Source organism: Rhinopithecus roxellana, chromosome 5 (genome assembly GCF_007565055.1).
Source record: "Rhinopithecus roxellana isolate Shanxi Qingling chromosome 5, ASM756505v1, whole genome shotgun sequence".
Classification (NCBI taxonomy): domain Eukaryota; kingdom Metazoa; phylum Chordata; class Mammalia; order Primates; family Cercopithecidae; genus Rhinopithecus; species Rhinopithecus roxellana.
Window position 1 is genome coordinate 38778417 of NC_044553.1, and position 23693 is coordinate 38802109.

The 23693-nt window shown below is 41.4% G+C and overlaps 1 pseudogene across 1 annotated transcript; it reads left to right on the plus strand.

The window, feature by feature from the left end:
* Nucleotides 1-2765: 2765 nt before the first annotated feature.
* Nucleotides 2766-23568, plus strand: LOC115897549 (annotated as a pseudogene). Its single transcript, XR_004057345.1, has 2 exons — nt 2766-2786; nt 22429-23568. The product of XR_004057345.1 is annotated as a 28 kDa heat- and acid-stable phosphoprotein pseudogene (transcript).
* Nucleotides 23569-23693: the final 125 nt, after the last annotated feature.

Consider the following 23693-nt stretch of genomic DNA (forward strand, 5'->3'; position numbering starts at 1 on the left):
GAGGCGGGGGAGGGCACTAGGAGGAACGCGCGAGCTGGGAGCTTGCAGCAACGGACGCTCCGCCCGAGGGAGCGGGCCGGCGCGCGCGCCCACCGCGGGGGAGCGACGGTCGACGGGAGGTAGAGCCCCAGCTCCCCGCTCCAGAGGCAAAGCTCTCAGTTCAGTCTTTTCCCCACGCCCCGCGTTTGCGCGTGCGCGCGCCGTGGTTTCCAGGGCAATTGCGCGCGCCGCGCCGACCCTCGGTCCCGGGATTGCGCGCGCAGACGTGCGGGAGTTCCCTTGGAGCCTCCAGGGCTGCAGCCGCTGCGGACGGAGGAAGGAGGACGGAGGCGGGAACGGGGGCGGGGCCGGGGGCGGGGTCGCGGGCGGGGGCGGAGTGGGGTGTAGGTCGCGCGGGACCACGCGGTAGTCGGACGCCGGGGACGAGCCACGAGCCTGTTTTGCTGTGTGGAACCTAGTCCAGAATACAGTGTGCAATGGTCAGTGCAGTTGACCTCAGAAGAAGGACACCCGTCACCGGGAATTTACACCTGGAGATATCTTAGATCTCTTCGGTGCAGTACCTAAGATAATTTATTTTACATAAACAATTTAGGCATCTTGCAACTATTTAGAGAAGCTGTACTCCCCTGACAGCTAATTATTTTGCTCCCACTTTTTGTCACGGTTATTCTAGACAGCAAAAAGCCCCCTTAGAGACGGGTGACTCCTTTAGACTTTTTTTCATGGGTAATTTCATGAATTAGAAGAATCACCTGATTTTCCATACTGTCTGGTAAACGTTGAGTGGTTGATAACGAGGATCAGATAGATCCCTGCCGCAGGCCAATTCATGGCAAATTTTTTAACCCATACTTTGCTTAAGTCACAGGGTAAGGCAGCAGGGGACACCAAGACACAACTGTGTAAAACCAGGCAGAACGCCAGAAGTGTTGTGATTGAGATATAAAAGTCTATGCACCACAGAAGAGGAAGAAGGATGTTGACTAAGGGCCTGGATAAGGCGTTATGGAGACATAACCTGACATAAACGCTGAGTTTAATTTTGACAGGCTGAGATAAGAAATGCTGCAATACAGTACAGAAAATGGAGGGGGAGTGTTGAAGGTACAAAGATTAATGTTTGAGACAGATGATTTATAGGGTGGGGAAAGTAAATAATACTTAGCAAGAGATCAAGGTATCCAAGTGGTCTATCTCTTGGCGTACCAAAACATGTTATGGAGAGTCTTGAATGCGCCAAGAAGCCCAGATTTCACTCTGCATGCAGTGGGGGTATATCAGATGTTTCTGAGCAAAAGTTTATATAATCAGAGCTGCTTTGGGGAGATGACTTTGTAGCACTTTGAAACATAAAGGGAAGGGTGGGGAAGATTGGAGGCAAAGATCTGTCAGTCCTTGGTAATCTTTTCAGTAGAAAGTTGCAAGAGGAATGAAAAATAATTCTTAATGATCTAGGGCATTCTCTCTCTCTCTCTCTCTCTCTCTCTCTCTCTCTCCCCCCCCCCTCCCCCTCCCCCCTCCGCCCCACTCTCTCTCTCCCCCCCTCCACTCTCTCTCTCCCTCCTCCTCCCTCCCCCACCATCCCTCTCCCTCCCTCTCTCTCCCTCCCTTTCTCCCTCTTCCTCCCTTCCCCCGCGCCATATCCAAGGGTTCCTTTTTGATATCCCAAATTCATGTCCCTCATCATCTCCACTGCCATTACCTTCGTTCCAAACATTATTTCTCATTTAACTGCCCTCATAGCCTTCTAAATGGTTAAACTGTCTTCCACCTCTTGCCTCTCCAATCCATCCGCCACACTGCAGCCAGCGAAACCTTTCTAAAATACTTTTTAAAAAAGAGACATCTTTAAAAAAAAAAAAAAAAGGCATCTCCCATTGTTGTCCAGACTATACTTAATTCTCCAGCCTCAGCCTCCTGAATAGCTGGAACTTCAGGTGCCTGCCAACCCACAGGTTCAGAGAATCCTTTTTAAAGGAAAAATTCCTCCGCTTAAAATCCTGTAGTAGCTCCCCACTCCATATAGGTTGAAGTTCAAACTCCTTAGCTTGGCTGAGAATCCCATCCAATCTGGCTTCTGCCTTATCTTCCTGTCTTATCTCACAAGCCCTTAGGTTCCAGCCCCACTGAGCTAATGCTGTTTCCAGAGTATACTGTGTTCTTTTATGCTTCCTTCCTTTATTCACGATCTTTGCTGTATCTGGAATGCCCTGCCTCCCGTTGTTAACCTGACAAACAGCAGGTTAGCTCAAGGCACCTATTCAGTAAAACCATCCTTGACCACCCCAAACACTTCTAGGCTTCCTTCACTGTAAAACACCGTATCACATATCTCAGAGCAATGTAAGTATTGTTTGTATGTCTGTTTCTTCTAGCAGAGTCTTAGATCTTTCAAGTCAGGATCAGTATCTGATTTTCCCTGTTTCTCCAGTACCTGAATTATAATACAAATAAGCTGACATATAAGATTTGAATGTAAATAAGAGCACCCAGTTTTGCGAGAAAATGTTATGGGGTAAAAAAAGTACCTTTCATTATTTGTAAAAGTGTTCAAATGATATTACAGTGGTTTTATAGAGGGAGGTATTACATGTTTGTATAAATACAGTATACTATATTCAGTATACTGAGTTCTAGGAAATTACTGACTCTGCATATTTAATTATATACTACTGACCATTAATAAAGATACTCAGCTACACAGCTAAAAAGAAATACACTGACAATATGATGCAGACAACAAAACAAAAGAAAAATGAACCATGGAGGCAAACATTGGAGATGTAAGTTGGTACTAGCAACTAAAAAACATGTCACAGTATCAAATACATCTGAGAAAATTCCTATACTGTATATGCAAACACAGCATGTAGCAGTAAAATTGTGTATAAAGCAACAAGTTAGTACAATATATTTAAACTTTACATGAAGGTTTAATTCATGTAAACAAGTATTTCAGTAAAAAAACTGGAACAACTCTTACAACAAAGTAATAAATTTGAAGAAATTCCACTATGCAGCCATAAAAAAGGATGAGTTTGCGTCCTTTGTAGGGACATGGATGCAGCTGGAAACCATCATTCTTAGCAAACTATCACAAGAACAGAAAACCAAACACCACATGTTCTCACTCATAGGTGGGAACTGAACAATGAGATCACTTGGACTCGGGAAGGGGAACATCACACACTGGGGCCTATCATGGGGAGGGGGGAGGGAGGAGGGATTGCATTGGGAGTTATACATGATATAAATGATTAATTGATGGGTGCCGACGAGTTGATGGGTGCAGCACACCAACATGGCACAAGTATACATATGTAACAAACCTGCACGTTGTGCACATGTACCCTAGAACTTAAAGTATAATAAAAAATAAAATTAAAAAAATAAAAAATAAAAAAAAATTTGAAGAAATTCCAATGTTATGTTCATACATAGAAAAAAGGCAAGTATGTTACCAAATGTTCATACTATATTAAATTGCAGGAGAAAAATTAAATATGTGTTATAGAAGCTAGTTTTGAGAATGATGGCCACATAAGAAGTGAAGGCTGTTTCTAAGTGTCATAAAGTTATTATCTTTACCCTCAAATTCATTTTTAAAGCCTGATAACCATTGTTACTACTGGATTCTAAATGAATCTCTTAATCTTTGACCTTAGCTGCATTAGAAAGCAAGTCAAAACTATCATCAAACAACAAATTGTACAATTGTAGGCAGGTTTCCAAGAGTGTTACTAATTCACATTATTTAAACCATTTCACATTTGGCTCTTGTTTTACAGCATTGCATCCCCCCATTCACAGTTGTGACGTTGTGAGCCCCTTTCTTCCTCTCGGTATCAAACTCAAAATCTGAAGCCTGTATCCACCTGTTCTCTTCCCTCATGAATCCTTTAAATGGATTCTTCATAGCCTTATCTGAAGGTTGCAAATGGCTAATTAAGTCTCCTGGAATTACAGCTGAGCCTTTTATTGTCCACTCTGATCAATCAAAACTCACTCCAGACTAATATGGCAAGTTTCCTTGGTAGCCCACCAGGGCAGCTAGACCACACTTTTGACTGTCCACAATTTCATCTCTTCCTTGTTCATCCAAATTTTTTCATGGACCTAAAAACAAATTGGAAATTCTTTCTTCTAATTTTGGAAACGGCTTTCTTTTAAAAATTAGAAAAAGTAGCAGTTGTGTATCATTAACAAAATATGCTAATCGAATTGTAAGATACAATTTCTCATGTCCACAACTCTTTTTTTTTCTTTTTGCTTGGATTTGAGATTCCAACACAACTCTTAATAGTACCTTTGGGTTGGGTTTAATGGCCCATTGAATGTGTACCATTAAATGTGGGACTTAGTTTCCCAGCAGTCTCACATACCTATGTGTACTAGTTATCAATTACTGTGCAATAAATTACCCCAAAATTTATTAGCTAAAAATAACAATAGAGATTCTTTATCTCACAGTTTCTGTGAATCAATAATTCAGTAGTAGCTTAGCAGGAAAGTTCTGGTTCAGAGTCTTTCATGATATGGCAATCAAAATGTCAGCTACATGCTAAATAAAAGAAGCTGGACACATAAGACCACATAATTCATTTATATGAAATGATTTGTATGAAATTTTCTGAAAAGACAAGTCTACAGTCACAGAAAATAGGTTAGTGGTTGCCTGGGGCGGAAGGTAGAAGTGAGAGTGACTGCTAATGGATATGAGGTTTCTTTTTGGCATGATATAAATATTCTAAAATTAGATTGTGGTCATGGTTGGGCAGTTCTGTAAAATTACTAGAAATCACTGAATTGTATACTTGAAATTAGTGAATTTTATGGTAATTAAATTATACTTTCAATTAAGCTATCTAAAAAAGAAATATCAGCTGGGGATACAGTCATCTGAAGTCTTGACTGAAGCTAAAGGCCCTGCTTCCAAGATGGCAGGCTCTCATGGCTAGCAAGTTGATCCTAACAGGCAGATGGAGGCCTCAGTTCCTGTGTGTTCCTCTCCACAGTGCTGTGCGAGTGTTCTCAAGACACGGCAGCTAGCTTCTCCAACAGCAAGTGATCCAAGAAAGAGACCAAGGTAGAAACTGCAATGTCTTTTATAACCTAGCCTTGGAAGTCACACACCATCATTTCTACCTTTGGGTGCAAAGGCCAGCTGTAACTTACTGTGGGAGACTATTTCCCGAGAAAGTGAGTGCCAGGAAGGGAGAGTCGTGAGCAGCCATTTTGTAGATTATCCACTACACCATGGAACTCAAGGACTTTATCTTCAAGAGTCAAGGGGCATGATTTGTGTCATTATTACTCTTACCTATAGAGGTAACTGGAATTTCTACTCATAAATCTATAGTATCATAATGTTGATCTTTGATATATCTGTTATTAGTTCTTGTTGAGCTATCTATATAGTTTAAATATTAAATTTCTCAAGTGATTCCATTTGTTTGAGGATCTAATATCCATTTTTTAAAAATATTTCTTCTAGTTGTGGGGACCTTACAGTTTTCCTAGGGATGTCTAACACTTTAAGCTGCTGGTTTCTTCAGTTGTATAGCAATGGAAGCCCTGACTTTCTGTTACCAGTTCATTTTGCAGTCTATTGTGTGAAAGTCTGAAATTGATGTTGTAGCAATACCTTTATTGCTTTTCAGTTATAAACTATAGCAATGATGCATTTTAATCTAAAATATCATAGATGTGAACCTACATCAGTTATCACTTTAACAAACCATTCTGAAACATAGTGGCTTAAAACAACAATTATTATTATTTTGTATGTTCTGTAAATTGGTTGGGAAGTTCTTCTGCTGGTTTCACTTATAGAACTGCAGTGAACTGAAAGTTCACCTGTGGTAGAAGGTCCAAGATGGCCTCATGTCTAGCAGTTGATGCTGGTTGTTGTCTGGGGTGCGTCAGTTCCCCTTTATGTGGCATCTTGTCCTCCATAGACTGGACCGACTTTTGTACACGGCAGTCTCATGCCTAGCCTTGAAGGTCAGAGTCACTTCTATCATATTCCTTGGTCAAAACAAGTCACAGAGCCAGCACAGATTCAAGAACTAGGGAAATAAAATCCACCTTTCAATGGGAAGAACAGAAAAGTCACATTGAAAATGTGTATAGAAGAAGTTATCAGCCATCTTTGCAAAAAAAAAATCTGTATCACAGCCTCAGACTCTAGCTTTGACTATCTCTGTGGCCTCTGATTTGTTATATTTGCTTTTGAGTTAGGTAAGCATGCCACTTATAGGATGAAAAAAAAAAAAACTTACGTATCTGCTGTCTTTCTCTGCTAGAGGTAGTGTTAAGTTATTGTTTTCTTGGTGACTGTAACTCAGACTCTTAGCTATTTCTCATTCATTATGCATTTGGCTTATCTCTAATGTAAGTGCATTGGACATGGGGCAATTTTTAAATACCTTTCTCTGGGGCAAAGGTGAATCTTTATGCATCTTATAAGCAGGTGAATACGGTAAGTTTTCATCTAGTTAGATTATTTTGTTGCTAGACTCTGAAAACACTGACCATTTAGGAGTATAGAGAAGATTGGTTCGTATCTTTGCAGGTAACTATTTATGATTGTACTGTGAAAAGTAATATGCTGTATGTATATAATTTATTTCCTTAATGATCACTGATTAGCACTTTTAGAAACTCATTTAAGCAAGAGCTTAAGGGGTAACTAATTTTTTTAAGCATTTTGTTATATGAATAATTATATAGATTAGACCAGACACAAAAAGTATTCACCCTTGCTTATCTTTTCAACTTCATCCTTCAACATTCCTGACCTCTAAATGTAGGGTACAACCACACTAATATACAGTTATTCCTTTCAAGCCTCTGGCCACTGGCTAATTTCCCTTTCCAGAAACTCCCTCACTATTATCATTTGGTTGGGTGCGGTGGCTCATGCCTGTAATCCCAGCACTTTGGGAGGCCAAGTTGGGCAGATCACCTGAGGTCAGGAGTTCGAGACCAGCCTGGCCAACATGGTGAAACCCCGTCTCTACTAAAAATACAAAAATAAAAAATAAAAAAAATTAGTCAGGCGTGGTGGCATGCACCTGTAGTCCCTGCTACTTGGGAGACTTTGCTTGAACTCGGGAGGCAAAGGTTGCAGTGAGCTGAGATCTCACTACTGCACTCCAGGCTGGGCAACAAGAGCGAAAACTCTGTCTCAAAAAAAAAAAAAAAATCATTACTACCACCACACTCTTTGCCTATCTCACTACTACTCTTCCCTAAAAATTCGGTTCGGGCACCCTCATTTCCGGAAAACTTTGCACAGTGTGAATTAGATTCCTTTGTTATATGCTAACAGTATTCTCTTACCTTTTCTGCCTAGAGAGCAGGGACTGTGTCTTGATGTTGACAATTTCTGATTGCCTTACCTATTATCTGTTTTCTCCTCATCAGGACCCTCAGTTTTTAGCTAGGAAATAGATGCCTGGAATAAAGAATACATTTCCCAGCCTACCTTGTTGCCACTTGGTTATATGGCTAAGTTGTGATCAATTAGATGTTGATCAAAGCGGCAGTACAGTAGTTTCTGGAAATTTTCCTTAAAAGGTAGCTGTCATACCCTTGATGCCTTCATCCTTCTTTCCTCCATCCTGTTTCCCTAGAACACAGATGAGATCACTGAAGCTCCATTTTGGAGCGTAAGGATGACGGTTCAACCCTAGGAATAGTAGAGTAGAAAACTGGAAGCTGCCAGGTTCGGTTGCTCACACCTGTAATCCCAGTACTTCGGAAGCTGAGGTGGGTGGATCATTTGAGCTCAGGAGTTCCAGACCACCCTGGGCAACAAGGTGAAACCCTGTCTCTACAAAAAATACAAAAATTATTTGGCCGTGGTGGTGCATGCCTGTCATCCCAGCTACTCTGGAGGCCAAGGTGGGAGTTTTGCTGGAACCTCAGAGGTGGAGGTTGCAGTGAGCTGAAATTGCACCACTGCACTACATCCAGCCTGAGCAACAGAATGAGATTCTGAAAAAAAAAAAAAAAAAAAAAAAAAAAGAAAGGAAAAAAAAAAGAAAGAGAAAAAAACTGGAAGCTTGTCACTTGTCACTGAATTTCCAGGCAACTATGAAGCCTTCTCACCAGCCTTGGGTTTCTCCATCTGGATTTTTACATCAGAGAGAAATAAACTTCTATATTATTTAAGCCACTATGTTTTGTGTCTCTGTTAGAAGTGTTGCTCATTCTAACTTTTAGCTGTGTGTGTGTGTGTGTGTGTGTGTGTGTGTTTATTTGCTGAAGCCTGGCAAAGTACCTGGAACATAGTAGGAACTCAAGAAATGTTAATTAAGCCAAGTAGTTATTAACTGTATTGGGGTACATTATGTAAATTTAGTGAAAATGTCGCAAATATTTTAGAACTTGCATATGTTTTCAAGGCCTCGGAAAACAAAATACTACATCCTGTCGAGAGGGCAGATGGTAGTTGTGGGGAGAGAAGGCCAGTAGTATTGAGATAAAGGATAAGGACTGAACAAAAGTTGAAGTTAGTTACTAAATCAGGCATGGTCTGCTAGGTAATCAACAGACCATTTTGTGCATCTGGAGAAATGAATTAATTTTGCTGGCATGGTACTTGAGCAAAATACAATTTTAAAGAGAGGGAGAAACAAGTTCATCTCGTGCTAGACTTAGAGAGCAAAATGAACTTGTGTTGTTCTGGTTGCTGAGAGAAAAATCAGTCAAGCTAACAATCAGGCATTGTGGTGTTGAAATCACCAAGTATTACACAGTACTCTTAGGGGTGGGCCAGGATGGTCAGGGAACTGAGCCTCCCAACACCACACCCCTAAAGGGAAGTGAGAGGGGAGAGGAATCAGCACTTCCTCATGGTGAAGAGATGGCATCCCTGCCTGCAGAAAAGAAATTGTATCTGGGGGCAGCAGAAACAAGCATGTGCCAGAGGGTCTGGGTCCAGTGTTTGTTTTTTGTTGTTGTGTGGTGGTGGTGGTGGTTTGTATTTCCCTGCATGTGGGTGTGCCTACATGGGTCAGGTGTTAACCAAAAAAACCTGACGTTATCAATTGACTGTCCTTTTAATCTAGTTCTATATACTGCAAGCATATTTGTATAGGCATATTCCTGTGACCATTAACCCTTCTACATATGAAGCAAGATTATGAAAAATGTTCAGGATAGATTAAGGTTTTTATTGCATTTTTCAAAAAGAAGATTGTAAAAAGAAAAAACTATCCACCAACATATGAATGGATAAATTGTGCTATCTACATACAATAGAATATTACTCATAGTGAGGAATGAAGTACTGACATATGCCGTAATATGGATGACCTTGAAAACATTTATGCTCAATAAAGGAAGCCAGACACAAAGGTCCCATTGACTACACATTTATATGAAATTTCCAGAATAGGTAAATCCATAGAGATCTTAGAAAGCACATTGGTATTGCCGGGGGCCAGGGGAAGAAATGAATAGGGGTACAGGGTCTCCTTGTGTGATGATAAAAATGTTTTGGAACTAGAGTCAGTGGTTGCACAACACTGTGAATGTATTAAGTGCCCCTGAATTGTTCACTTTCAAATGGTTAATTTTATGTTATATGAATTTTACCTCAATAAAAAGAAACAGTCACTTTTTGTTAATTAACAGAAACAAACTCCGTGTGTGTACAAAGAAAAAGTTCTAGAAAGTAGGTTAACAGCTCTCATGTCTAGTTGATAGAATTATAAACAAGTTTAATTTCAATCTCTTTCCACACTTGTTTCTAATTTTTCTACAATGAATATATATGAGTTGCTTTTATATTGGGAAAACATAATGATTTTAATTTTTTAAACAAAAGATGGCCTTTCTTTAAGTCTATGAAGAAGTTTAAGAAACTAGGAAATCATGTTCAGATTAACATTATGTATTCCATATCAGTTGCAAAATTAAATTTTAAATGAGGATACAAAGTTTTGTGGAGTATATTTCACTATTTTTAAAACACAATAATTTGTGCACACTTATATGTAAAATTTCAAAGGTGAATGCAAAAGACATGTTTAAATTTGTTTAAAAGACAGGCATTGCAGAGGGTTCCTGAACAAGTCTATGGGCCTACTGGGCCTTTGATCTTGGAGTGGATGATGACTTCTATACCTCTACAACAGTGTCAATAGGCCTACAACCCTGAAATCTCACCAACTTTGAAAAACGGTTGGTAAGGAGCCAGCAGTCTTTCTGGTAAACAGAGTCCAAAAGATCCACCATATCAACAGTTTCTTTTGCCTAGAGGTCTTTCTCCCTTACCCTCTCCAACCACAGCTCCACCCCAATTCAACATTGTCTTCAAAGCCCAGCTTTAAAATCACCTAGGTAAAATGTTTCCTCCCAATGATGTTAAATAAATTTATCCCACCCTCTGTTCCCCTACATATTTGTGTCTTCACTATGAGATTTATCATATTACTTCTATTACAGTACACTTTTTCAGTGAGTTAGCAGCACAACTCCCATGCAAATATAAAATGAAATTATGCCAAATATTTTATTCAACTCATTCCTTGATTAAGAAACCAGTAAGATGTTAAAATAGTTCAAATAAGAATCCGACTTATAAAGATTTATGTTTCCTACCTGACAGTTCATTTGCATTGCTTATGAAAATGAGTGAGTTATATTGCTATCGGTTTTCCAAAAATTTAGCTTTTATTCTCAGTGTTTTTAAATAGCCTGGTAAATAGCAAATCAATCAAGTAACATCAAAGAATCCTTAAAATTATCCGAGGCAATGCCCAGCTCTTCACTGAAGGTACACTTGACAATTTATTTTGCCTATTTCCAAGTCTTGAATAATTTTTCTTGGCAATTCATAGCTTAGACCTCTGTCTACAGAGTCTGTCTGCTAGAGTATGAGCTCAAAACTGTATCTTCAGATATTGGTTAAATTAAATACTGAGAGCGTCTTCATTTCAGGCAGCAATAAATACTCTAGGGATACAAAAATGATGCAAAGGCAGAAAAACTTCTTCCCCTGGCTTCAGGGCCTTATTTAGTACACATTAAGCATAGAAACAAATAATTTATATACAATATGAAAGAGCTATACCTTAAGATAAATCTGTAGCATGTACAAAATGGAATCGTGAGACAGCACAATTATGATTATTTTCGGGAAATCAATACACATACTCCCAGTGCAAAAACTCATTCATGGCTTCCCTACTGAAAATTCAGTTCAACCACACACAAACATTTTGGTATGTGAGGAAAGAGGCTATAAAGAAAAAAAGATAATATGATAGGTGATATTTATGGAGCACATTATCTTTAATGCTTATGATTACCTAATAGCATAGGCACTTTTATGAACCCCTTTTTATAGATGAGGAAACAGAAGCACACTAAGGTCATACAATGCAAGACTCTGTAGACAGAAATATAAGCTATGAATTGTCAAGAAATTCATGGGAATAGGCAAAATAAATTGTCAGATGTACCTTCAGTGAAGAGCTTGCCCTCTAAGAACTGAAAGTCTAATGAAGTAGGAGAAATACAAAAATGTTATAATCCCATACAATGTAATAATGATATTAAGGAGTAGCAGTGTAATAATTATGCCAAATATAGTGGACACGTTTTGAGATGCCAATCCAAATCATGCCCCCTTTGAAATTTCCTCCATCTATCATCTCTGCGAAAAGGGGGAACCTAACTGACCACGTTTGTCCCATTTGATCTCCACAAAGTCCTGGATCAGCTGATTGAATTGGGATTCTACATCTATTCAAGTGAAAAGTAACTTACAGGCTGGGCTGAACCAACCAGATTTTCTGAGCTGGGAATGTGAAATTGGGACACAGAGATCCTCACTTGAACAATAGTGGATGTAGGACTTAAAAGAACTTGCAAAGTTGGGATTGAAGGGAGCACAAGGACAGGCCAAAGTGTGAAGCCAAGGAACCCTAAATGAGCAGAAAAGGCTGTGCTGCAGACAGAAGCAGGACACAAGGTAGAGCACAGCAAGAAGTGGAGATCACAGGGCGCAGCAATGGAATTATAGACTCTGACCCTGTCTTTCTAAGTGCACATCCTCTGCGGCCCGATTGCCTTTTCTTTTCTGAAGTCCATGAAATGCCTGCTGCATCCTTTTTATTAAACTTTTTTGTTGCCCTTCCTTTTACTTGATCAGTCCTAACTCGCCCAGGTCCTGAAGCATTCATTAGGGAAAGAGGTATAAAAAGTGTATGTAAAAATAGAGGCAACAAGTTACACAGTACGCTCAGAGAAAGGTAATCACCTTATAGTGACTGAACAGCACGTTACTGTTGTGATTTCTGTAGGCAGCCAGACTGATGCTCTGATCAATTAGTATCCATTTACCTGAATTGGCTCCTTCCTCCCAAGCCTGCTCCCTGTACTACTTCTCACATGGTGGCTTTTCTTCCTATCTCTCCATCTATGGCAGTAGGAGTGTGCCTCTGCACCCCTATATTCCTTTATGTCAAGTTGGATGAGTGACTTTCTTATTTATTTGAGTTGGAGTCATGATGAGTACCAAGTCCAAAGCTAGCAGACCACACTTAATTTTTGTTTAGACTTCTTATGAATTATAATTTTTCTAATCATTCTAACAAAAGTTGGATAGTTTTTTGTTTGTTTGTTTTTGAGACAAGGTCTTGCTCTGTCACCCAGACTGTAATATAGTGGCTCCATCACAGCTTACTGTAACCTCAACCTCCAGGACTTGAGTGATCCTCTCACCTCAGCGTCCTGAGTAGCTGGGACTACAGACACCTGCTGTTACACCTGGATAATTTTTATTTTATTTTATTTTAAATTATTTTATTTTATTTTAATTTATTTTATTTTATTTTATTGAGATAGAGTCTCACCCTTGTTGCCCAGGCTGGAGTGCAATAGTGCGATCGATCTCAGCTCACCGCAACCTCCATCTCCCAGGTTCAAGCCATTCTCCTGTCTCAGCCTCCTGAATAGCTGGGATTAGAGGCATGTGCCACCACGCGCAGCTAATTTTGTATTGTTAGTAGAGATGGGGTTTCTCTATGTTGGTCAGGCTGGTCTCGAACTCCCGACCTCAGGTGCTCCACCCACCTCGGCCTCCCAAAGTGCTGGGATTACAAGTGTGAGCCACCATGCCCGGCCTACACCTGGATAATTTTTAAATGTTTTGTAGAGACAGGGTCTCCCTATGTTGTTGGTCTCAAACTCCTGGGCTCAAGCGATCCTCCCACCTCAGCCACCCAAAATGCTAAGACTACAGGTGTGACCCACCGCGCCTGGTCAAAAGTTGGATAGTTTTTAAAAAACACTGGCTACTTGCAGAAAGAAGTCTAACTTAAGAAAACCATAATTCCCTACAACTCTTTCAGAGTTAAAGAAAAAAAAGTCATATTTGCTTCTGTGGAACTAAAATAATTATTAGAGTTTTGGCTATTGATCTGTGACCAATGATTCCTGTAGGACGCTTTCTGTCTATTCTAAGGCTACAAAATCAAGCCGGGTTTCCGAATCTCTTCACTTAACACCCCCAATAAGATGCTTTTTCTGCCTTATCAGCCTCTAATAATTTTTTTAAAGTCAAAGTGAGTTTATTAAGAAAGTAAGAGAATAAAGAATGGCTACTCCATAGGCAGAACAGTGGCATGGGCTTCTCAGCTGCTTATACTTATTGTTACTTCTTGATTATATGCTAAACAAAGGGTGAATTATTCATGAGTTTTCTAGGAAAGGAGTGGGGGATTCCCAGAACTGAGGATTCTTCCCCTTTTTAGACCATATGACATAACTTCCTGCTGTTGCCATGGCATTTGTAAACTGTCATGGCACTGGTAGGGGTGTCTTTTAGCATGCTAATGCATTATAATTAGCATATAATGAGCAGTGAGGATGACCAGAGGTCACTGTCATCACCATATTGGTTTTGGTGTGTTTGGGCTGGCTTCTTAACCACAACCTGTTTTATCAGCAAGGCCTTTATGACCTGCATCTTGTGCTGACCTCCTATCTCATCCTATAACTCAGAATCCCTAACCTCCTATGAATGCAGCCCAGTAGGTCTCAGCCAATTTTCCCAACCCCTCTTCAAGATGGAGTGGCTCTGGATTGAACACCTCTACGTATTTCCCCCCTTTCTTTTACAAGGGAACCCTTAATTCTAAGGGTTATAAAGGGGTAAAGATCCATCTTCTGTAACGGATCCATCTTCTGCCCCTGAATAGGGGCAATGATATTCCTGCCTAACTATTAAGGTATTTTGCATCCAGGGCAAAGAGGAGCTCAGTCAGAAAGTGTTGGTATGGCAAGGGCCATTCATAAATCTTGAGTTTCTGGAAGATTAATAAGTGTTCAATTTAAGAAAACATTCCATAAGCTTATCCTGCATTCCTATACAAACAGTACAACCGCAATATATTCCACAACAGTAAAGCAAAATACATAAAATTATCCCAAGTAAACTAAATTAGAAGGCTTTCCATGAACCATGCAACGTTGGAACCAAGCTGATATGGGGTTGCCAGCTGATTCCAATAAGTGTCCAGAATTAAAATACTGAACCAGATTTTTATACTACCCAACCCTCTTGTTCCTTCTGAACTGCAGTCAGAGATCACTGATTGGTTAACAGAAATAAGCAGGGTTAGTCTAAATTGCAACTAAGCTATAGCACTGGGCAGTTTCCATTGCCCTTCCCAGAAGGAGCCAAAAGCAGTCCATTTTGAGCTCGCAAAGGCTTTTAACTGCTCAAGATTATATTTAGGGCTAAGTATAACATGAACCCCAAAATTCCTGTTCCCTGGATGGTGGAGACCAAAAGAAAGTACTGCCACATGGTTACGAGGTCAAGCTCCCAAGGACATAAAACACAACGAGAGGGAAACTTCATCTAATTTTTTTTGTTTCAGAGACCTGCAGCAAAGTTTGTAACTGACCAGTTTCCTGGAGAATCTTGAGCAGCAGGTTTACAGGAGTCCCAAGCCGATGTTCTAGCCTAAGGTACTCCTCTTTTTGACAGAACAATGCAGAAAGACAAATTTATAGCACAAACTACACCAAATTCACTATATCTTAAGACTGGCCTCACACATCCTTTTTTCCATTAATCAGAACTTTGCAGAGAAGACAAACAGTGATTTTTACCATTCACTCAACCAGTTTGCACAGGGAGAGAGACGAGAAGTCTGACCGGTAAGAACTCCTTACCTTTTTGCAGGCATGCCAGGTTTCTGGGTTTTCTTTCCCTGAGCAGCCCTAACAACCTTGCTCACTGCATGAAAACCCTGGGGGCCAAGCTGCAACTCAAAGGAAAATCAGCCTTTTTTGCTTCACGGAATCATAGGCAAAACTCTCTCAATATTGTAGGATGCCACCCAACTAGCTGCATGGGGAACCTGAATTAACATTTTCTATTCCCTTTTGCTCCAACCAGGGTAAAATAAGTGTGACCAAACAGACATTAGCCACTCCCCTTAGCATCCAATATTGAACTGACAAGGGTCAAGCTTGTCCCCGGATGAACCCTGTCATCTTTAATCCAACCTCCGACCAGGACTTTCAATATGTGGTCTCTGGGCAAGATGGTCGCCCTGAGTAACAGGAAAGATAGGAAAGGGAAAGGAGAGAAAAGGAGAAAACCATTGTCTGTGGCAGTGTAGGAAAGGAGAGGAGCTCAGAGAGGCCAGAGAGAGACCCGCCCATTGCAGCAACACTGAATCAAAAGTTCAGGCAGCTGCTTGTTGGTAGTGAAGGGATGTTTTTCCAGCAGTCCCATCAGCTCTCTAGTTTCCCCTTTTGGGGAGAAAAAAAAGCTCCCTATGTCCCATGATCCTGTACATACCTAATCCTGTCACCCACAGCCTTCAGCAAAGAGTGCAAGGCAGATTAATTCAAAGAGAATAGCAGTTAACATCCTATAGTGCCAAATCCATTTTTAACCAAGAGGGACTTGACGGAGAGGGGCCTCTAACCCCATAAATCTTAGGAAGGACTCTAACATTCCTAAGTTGGGCTTCAAATCCAAGTTTGGTCAAGCATTCTTGCCTTTTATTAAGAGGGGCCTTTAACCCTCTCTGTCTTAGGAGGGACTCTAACTCCCAGAAGTTGGGCCCCTAACCCAATCCCATCCTTTACCTGGGTACTCCACCACTTACCCAAAGTCAGCCAATTGGTGCTGCAGTCTATTTCCTTTGGGTCGTGGCCTTCTTAGTATCATCCCTTCATGGTTCACCAGGAAGATGTTACCAGAAGGGGGTCTGGATCCACATCCAAAGAGAGGGTTCTTGGATTTCACACAAGAAAGAATTTGTGGTGAATCTATAAAGTAAAGTGAAAGCAAGTTTACTTAAAAAGTAAAAGAATAAAGAATGGCTACTCCATAGGCAGAGCAGCCATAATTTTTTACTTTTTAAAAAAATATTTTGAATCACCCTGTGTAATAATTGATTATGGGCTAGCTTTAGAACCCTTGCATTTGTTTTGTCTTCTTTTTTAATAGCTTTCTCTTAGAGTTCGGTTAATAAATTGGCAGTGGCTTACAAATTAATTGTACATACAGAAGCAAAGTCATGTTATTTTGAGATTATCTCATTATATGATAATAATATAATAGGCTCCTGCTTGAACCCTAAGAGGAACCAGCCTGACAAGCTAAACACTCTGGGATAATTACGCCATCCTTATAATAAATTATTTACACCTCTAGCGCAAAACCTTTCAGCTCAACTGGTTATTACTTCTGTCCTTGACTTCCCCCACCACACCCTACCTCAAACATCTCTACCAGGTTGAAGTCATGTGAAAGAAAGGTGTGGAGATGGGGGAGCATTCTTTTTTTTCTTTTTTTTTTTTTTGTATTTGAGACAGGTTCTTAACCAGGTTGGAGTGCAGTGGTGTGATCACAGCTCACTGTAGCCTCCATATCCCAGGCTCAAGCAATCCTCCAACTTCAGCCTCCTGAGTGGCTGAAACTACAAGTGCAAACCACCACGACCGGCTAATTTTTTTTTTTTATTTTTTGTAGAGATAGGGTTTCACTTTGTTGCCCAGGTTAGAAGGAACATTCTAGACTCTACCATCTAGTCTTTTGGGTTCACAGGATTTTTTTTCACCTTTTAATTCACTGTTCTGTTTTCTTTCTAAATGAGAATCCAGGTTTACTCAGAAGGAATTTTGATATCACATTCACTTATCAGGAACCAAAGGGTGCTTTTTTCTTACAAAAAACTAGCCAGGCGAGTTGGCGGGCGCCTGTAGTCCCAGCTACTTGGGAGGCTGAGGCAGGAGAATGGCGTAAACCCGGGAGGCGGAACTTGCAGTGAGCTGAGATCCGGCCACTGCACTCCAGCCTGGGCGACAGAGCGAGACTCCGTCTCAAAAGAAAAAAAAAAAAAAAAAAAAAAAGAGATGGCGTCTCACTATGTTTACCAGGATGGTCTTGAACTCTTGGCTTCAAGCAATCCTCCCACCTTGGCCTCCCAAAGTACTAGGATTACAGATATGAATCACCACAACCAGCCCCAAAGGGTAATTCTTAAAGACTAAGATAACCTCTCTTGTGTTTTCTTTTTTCTTTTTTTTGAGACGATGTCTTGCTCTGTTGCCCAGGCTGGAATGCAGTGGCGTGATCTAGGCTCACTGCAACCTCCACCTCCCAGGTTCAAGTGATGCTCCTGCCTCAGCCTCCTGAGTAGCTGGCATTACAAGAACCCACCACCATGCCTGGCTAATTTTTTGTATTTTTAGCAGAGATAGGGTTTCACCATGTTGGCAGGCTGGTCTCAAACTCCTGACCTCAGGTGATCCACCCACTTCGACCACCCAAAGTGCTGGGATTACAGACATGAGCTACTGCACCCACCCTCATCTCTTGCATTTCATCTAATCTAAGATGTCACTGATTCTAATACACACCATTATTTTATATACCACAAAACAAAAAAAGAGCAAAAACAACAAAAAAATTAAACTGTGACACATTGCTTTCTTATTACTTGGGATATTTATTTCAAACTTATCAAAAGATCTCTTGATTTTTTATTATATTTAACTCTCTTGAGCCTACACCAAAATATATATATATATATATGCAAAATAAATTGGTCAAAACTTCCCAAAACCCTCTCTCATTCAGACTTTAACCCTACTGAGTTACTTTTCAACTCAGAATTGTCAGTGTCAGGTTTTTCCACACATCGTTCTCCATGCCATCAAAAGCATTAGTGTTGCAGAATTTCTGTGAGTGTTTCAGTATTATTTCGAGATTTTCAAAAAGCTGTTGATACCTGTTCTAAAAAGTTGATGCAGATGCAAAGACAACACCCACTATGTCATGGTGATTGCTTGACTAACAGTGGCAAGACAAAGGAAGAGGAACCTAGGGTTCTGGTTCCCAAATATCACCTGGAAAGCCTGTTAAAATTCAAGATGGTGGGCCAGGCATGGTGGCTCACGCCTGTAATCCCAGCATTTTGGGAGGCTGAGGTGGGCAGATCAGGAGGTCAAGAGATCGAGACCATCCTGGCCAATATGGTGAAACCCCATCTCTACTAAAAATACAAAAATTATCTGCTGGTGGTGGTGAGCACCTGTAGTCCCAGCTACTCAGGAGGCTGAGGCAGGAGAATTGCTTGAACCCAAGAGGCGGAGGTTGCAGTGAGCCAAGATCATGCCACTGCACTCCAGCCTGGCTACAGATGGAGACTCCATCTAAAAAAAAAAATTAATTAATTAAAAAAAAAATTCAAGGCCGGGCGCGGTGGCTCAAGCCTGTAATCCCAGCACTTTGGGAGGCCGAGATGGGCAGATCACGAGGTCAGGAGATCGAGACCATCCTAGCTAACACGGTGAAACCCCATCTCTACTAAAAAAATACAAAAAACTAGCCGGGCGAGGTGGCGGGCGCCTGTAGTCCCAGCTACTCGGGAGGCTGAGGCAGAAGAATGGCGTAAACCCAGGAGGCGGAGCTTGCAGTGAGCTGAGATCTGGCCACTGCACTCCAACCTGGGCGACAGAGTGAAACTCCATCTCAAAAAAAAAAAAAAATTCAAGATGGTGGACTCCTACTCCCAGAGATTCTGATTTTGTAGGCTGGTGTAGGATTCCTTTGGTATTTCAAATGAACAAAATCCTAAGTGGGAGGCAATCTAGCACAAAGACTAGAGAAACATGTTAAGTTCAAATCCTAGATCTACCACTTGCTAAGTATGTGATTTTGGGCCAATTAACAATGCCATACTCTAGCTTTCTAATCTGTAAAATGAGAGTGATAATAGCACTTGCCTCATTGACTGTTATAAGAACTAAATAAATTAACACCTATAAAGCAGTTAGGACACTGCCTGGCACAGAATAAATGTTATACAAGTTTTTCAGGTCAAATTTAATAATAGAAGTTATTATTATTATTAAATTTCACCTAGTAAACAAATCTGTATCACTATGGAGGCACCATGAAAGCCTAGGGAGAGTACTGGTGGAAATAATCAAAAGACAAATTATTTAATATCTACTGTGAACCAACTGCTCAAAAAATAGCACCTTTCTTTTGCCTTATATATTTGGAGAATTGAATAGAAGTTTATAATAAAGCTATAGTCCAGCCAGGTGCAGTGGCTCATGCCTGTAATTCCAACAGTTTGGGAGGCCAAAGTGGATGATCACTTGAGGCCGGGAGTTCAAGACTAGCCTAGCCAACATGGTGAAACCTAATCTCTACTAAAAATACAAAAATTAGCTGGGTATGGTGACGCAGGCCTGTAATCCCAGCTACTGGGGAGGCTGAGGCATGACAGAATCACTTGAACCCGGGAGGCAGAGGTTGCAGTGAGCCGAGGTGGTGCGAGACCCTGTCTCAAAAAAAAAAAAAAAGGAAGAGAGAGAGAGAAAAAAAAAAAAAAAATATATATATATATATATATAAATCCAGGTCCTATCTTCTAGTAAAATCAGTAGAAGTTGAAAAAATACCTCTCTCACTGAGCCCTCTCTGGCAAACACTAAGTATCTTTTTTTATAATGACAAAATTTCACTTAATATATTTTATGATCAGAATGCCTAATTCCAGTTTTCTTAAATAAGGGTCCATCTCCAATATTGGATCCAGAGCTGCTGGGAGGCAAAGACTTTGTTTTTGGCTTTGGTTTAGGATTATTTTGGTTTTGCCCACTTTTACTTTATTTTTACTTTATCCTGTGTTTCCTTTATTTCTCCTAAATTTACCTCATAAATGTCAAGGCATATCCCTTGATTCTAGTTAGCCGTGTTTAGGTAAACAAGTTCCCTTTCATCCTGTCTTTGTTGTGATTTTTAGAAGTCCTTGTCATTTATTCTCCCATTCATTCAACAAACTTTATTTGTGCTCCTCACTTGGTTTGGGACCTCTGTTAGCAGCTGGGACTACACAGAGTCTCCGCTCTTAAAGAGCTCAGGGTCTAGTGGCTCCATAAACTATATTATTAGTGCCTATGCCCAAAACTAAAATAAGCACTTAGTAAACATTTCTGGTTGAAGCAATGAAACTTCTTGTTTTCTTCTCTAAGGATTTGTAAATTGAGAAGTTCCTGCTAGTTCTTGACTTACCCCTGGCTCAGGCTAATGTCGAAATACAAATACACTGGGCCTCAAGATCTCAAAGATCAGTTACCACCTTAAACAAATGATTAACAGATTAAAACTTTATGCTTTACCCTGCAAATTTTTAATAAATACCGGAAATGGAAATGTCACTCAATAACTTTTAAAAATTAAACTTGAAGGCCTATATGCAAAGCACGATCAATTAGCTTTCTATATTATCTTTTTTTTTTTTTTTTTTTTTTGAGGCGGAGTCTCGCTCTGTCGCCCGGACTGGAGTGCAGTGGCCGGATCTCAGCTCACTGCAAGCTCCGCCTCCCGGGTTTACGCCATTCTCCTGCCTCAGCCTCCTGAGTAGCTGGGACTACAGGTGCCCGCCACCTCGCCCGGCTAGTTTTTTTTGTATTTTTAGTAGAGACGGGGTTTCACCGTGTTAGCCAGGATGGTCTCGATCTCCTGACCTCGTGATCTGCCTGTCTCGGCCTCCCAAAGTGCTGGGATTACAGGCTTGAGCCACCGCGCCCGGCCTCTATATTATCTTTATCTTGTTCCATTTTCCTGATTTAGTTGTAATTTACAGAAAGATTATTTGTGGGAACTAGGAAATAAGTTCAGCCATTTATCCGATACCAGAATCACTAAAAGACAGAGTTCTCCCCTTTACTGCAAATATGACAAAAATAATGCAATGGGGAATATATATGGAGAGTAAGGTTACGAACTATTATTTCTTTGGAGGAACAATCCTTTGTTTTCAAATTATATTTTTCCAGTTTGGGAGGGGAGGAGTGCTAAAATGTTTAATCTTTACGGAAACAAAGGTCATAGTATGGAGTAGTGTGACTTTTTAAGAAGCATCCTTACTGGGCAAAATAAAAAAGTTTGCAAGATTGTTTTTATTCCTTTTCCTACTTTGTTATTTATTTATATGTCTGAAATTCAAAAGTCTGGAAACTATTATCAGAGAGTGAGATCCATAGGCATTTGGGACATCAATGACATTGACTTACTCACTTATTTAAGACAACTCTGGGCTTGAACCCAGTCACCATAAGTAGTGTAATGACTGTTCTCAAAGTTACCAAAGCAAGATCAGATCTTATCCTGTACTATGATTCCAATAATTTGTTTCTCTTATTAAATTGTTTTTCTTATTAAATCCTGACTACCTAATGCTCTACTTTTCTGTGATTCAAAACTAAGACGTTGAAGAACCAATGATCTTAAAAACAGGACAAGACTTGTTTCCTGAATGTAATGTGGAGGAAAGATCACAGGCTCTAGAATCAGAGGGCTGTTCAGACTATGCTTCTGCCAGCTACTCACTGTGTAACCTTAGGCAGTTTATTTCTCTGATCTTCAGTGTTTTCATCTGAATAATGAGAATAAAACTACATTTCTGAGTGTAAGGACTAAATGTAGTAATATATGGCTATTCTTAAGATCTGGCACGCAATGGTTGTTCAATAAAAGTAGCCATTATAGGCGGCGCGGTGGTCAAGCGTTCGAGGGGGCCGGACGGGCGGATGCAGCATGCGCACCTGATACACAGGAAACCCCGTCTCTAGAAAATACAAAAAACTGCCGGCGAGTGGCGGGCCTGTGCCAAGCTACTCGGGAGAGAAGAGAGATGGCGCAAACACGGAGGCGAGCTTGCAGTGAGCTAGTCCGCCATGCCTCCAGTCGGCGACGGAGCGGACTTCGTCAAAAAAAAAAAAAAAAAAAAAACAAAAAAAAAAAAAAAAAAAAAAAAAAGTAGCCCTGTATACGGTGTCATCGAGGCGCCGCCGTCCGCACGCGGCCGCGATGCCTAAAAGGGAGAAAGCCGGCGAGCATAAGAGCCCTGGGAGAGAGAGCTGCAGCAGAGAAAGAAGAAAGGAGCAAAAGATGGAGATGGGGCTGCAGGTGACCCCAAAAAGGAGAAGAAATCTCTAGACTCAGATGAGAGTGAGGATGAAGAAGATGACTACCAGCAAAAGCGCAAAGGCGTCGAAGGGCTCATCGACATCGAGAACCCCAACCGGGTGGCACAGACAACCAAAAAGGTCACACAGCTGGATCTGGACGGGCCAAAGGAGCTTTCGAGGAGAGAACGAGAAGAGATTGAGAAGCAGAAGGCAAAAGAGCGTTACATGAAAATGCACTTGGCTGGGAAGACAGAGCAAGCCAAGGCCGACCTGGCCCGACTGGCCATCATCCGGAAACAGCGGGAGGAGGCTGCCCGGAAGAAGGAAGAGGAAAGGAAAGCAAAAGATGATGCCACATTGTCAGGAAAACGAATGCAGTCGCTCTCCCTGAATAAGTAACCGCGACGTGTGGGAGGAGATGCCGGGGACCTGGGCCACGCTGCCAGGACCTCTGCTGTGTCTTGCCCACCCTGTGCCCTGGCGCCGCTGCAACAGCCCCTCACGGCCAGGAGCCCCCCACGGCCTGGGGCCTCCTCTTCATCTTGGCACAGAAATTGTTTGGGGGATGTGGGGGGGGGGGGGCGCTGGGGGAGGGGCAGCCGCTATCTTTGAGACAGAAAGATGCAGGACAGCATTTCATATGTAACCATTTGAATGTTTTCGCTGTTTTTAGAATTCAGAGCCCTTGCTGGGGGGTGCCTGGGAGATGGGGTAAGAAGAGCTTTCATTTGTCTGGTAGATAGAACGTAAGGGGATGGTTGTCCCAGGAGGCAGCTGCCGACAGGTTTGCTATACCCAGCCCCGGACTGTGTTGCCTGGGTGCTCATTCAGAGAGGGGCTGTCATCCGGGAGCCTGTGCCCCTGGGTCCTCGAGGGTCATGGCTTGTCCCTGGTCAGTTCTGTCTGGTCGAGGCCTCGCCCGTCTGCCCTTCCCTGCCCAGTTCTTACCCACCTGGCCAGGGCCAGGCCCATTTTTACCTACCCATTGATCATTTCAAGAAACCTCTGTTTACTGTGTGGCACCCAGGCAAAACATGCTCCACAAATTCAACTTGTATATTTGGCAGATTAAACTTGACATTATCGTAATCTCTGTTTTGCACTCCATCCTTTGGCTCCCGTGCTTGAGCCATTTTTATCCAGCTGGGTATGGTGCCACGTTCAGGCACACGCACCTGGCAAGGTTCAGGGCACATATCTACCTGGGGCCCTGG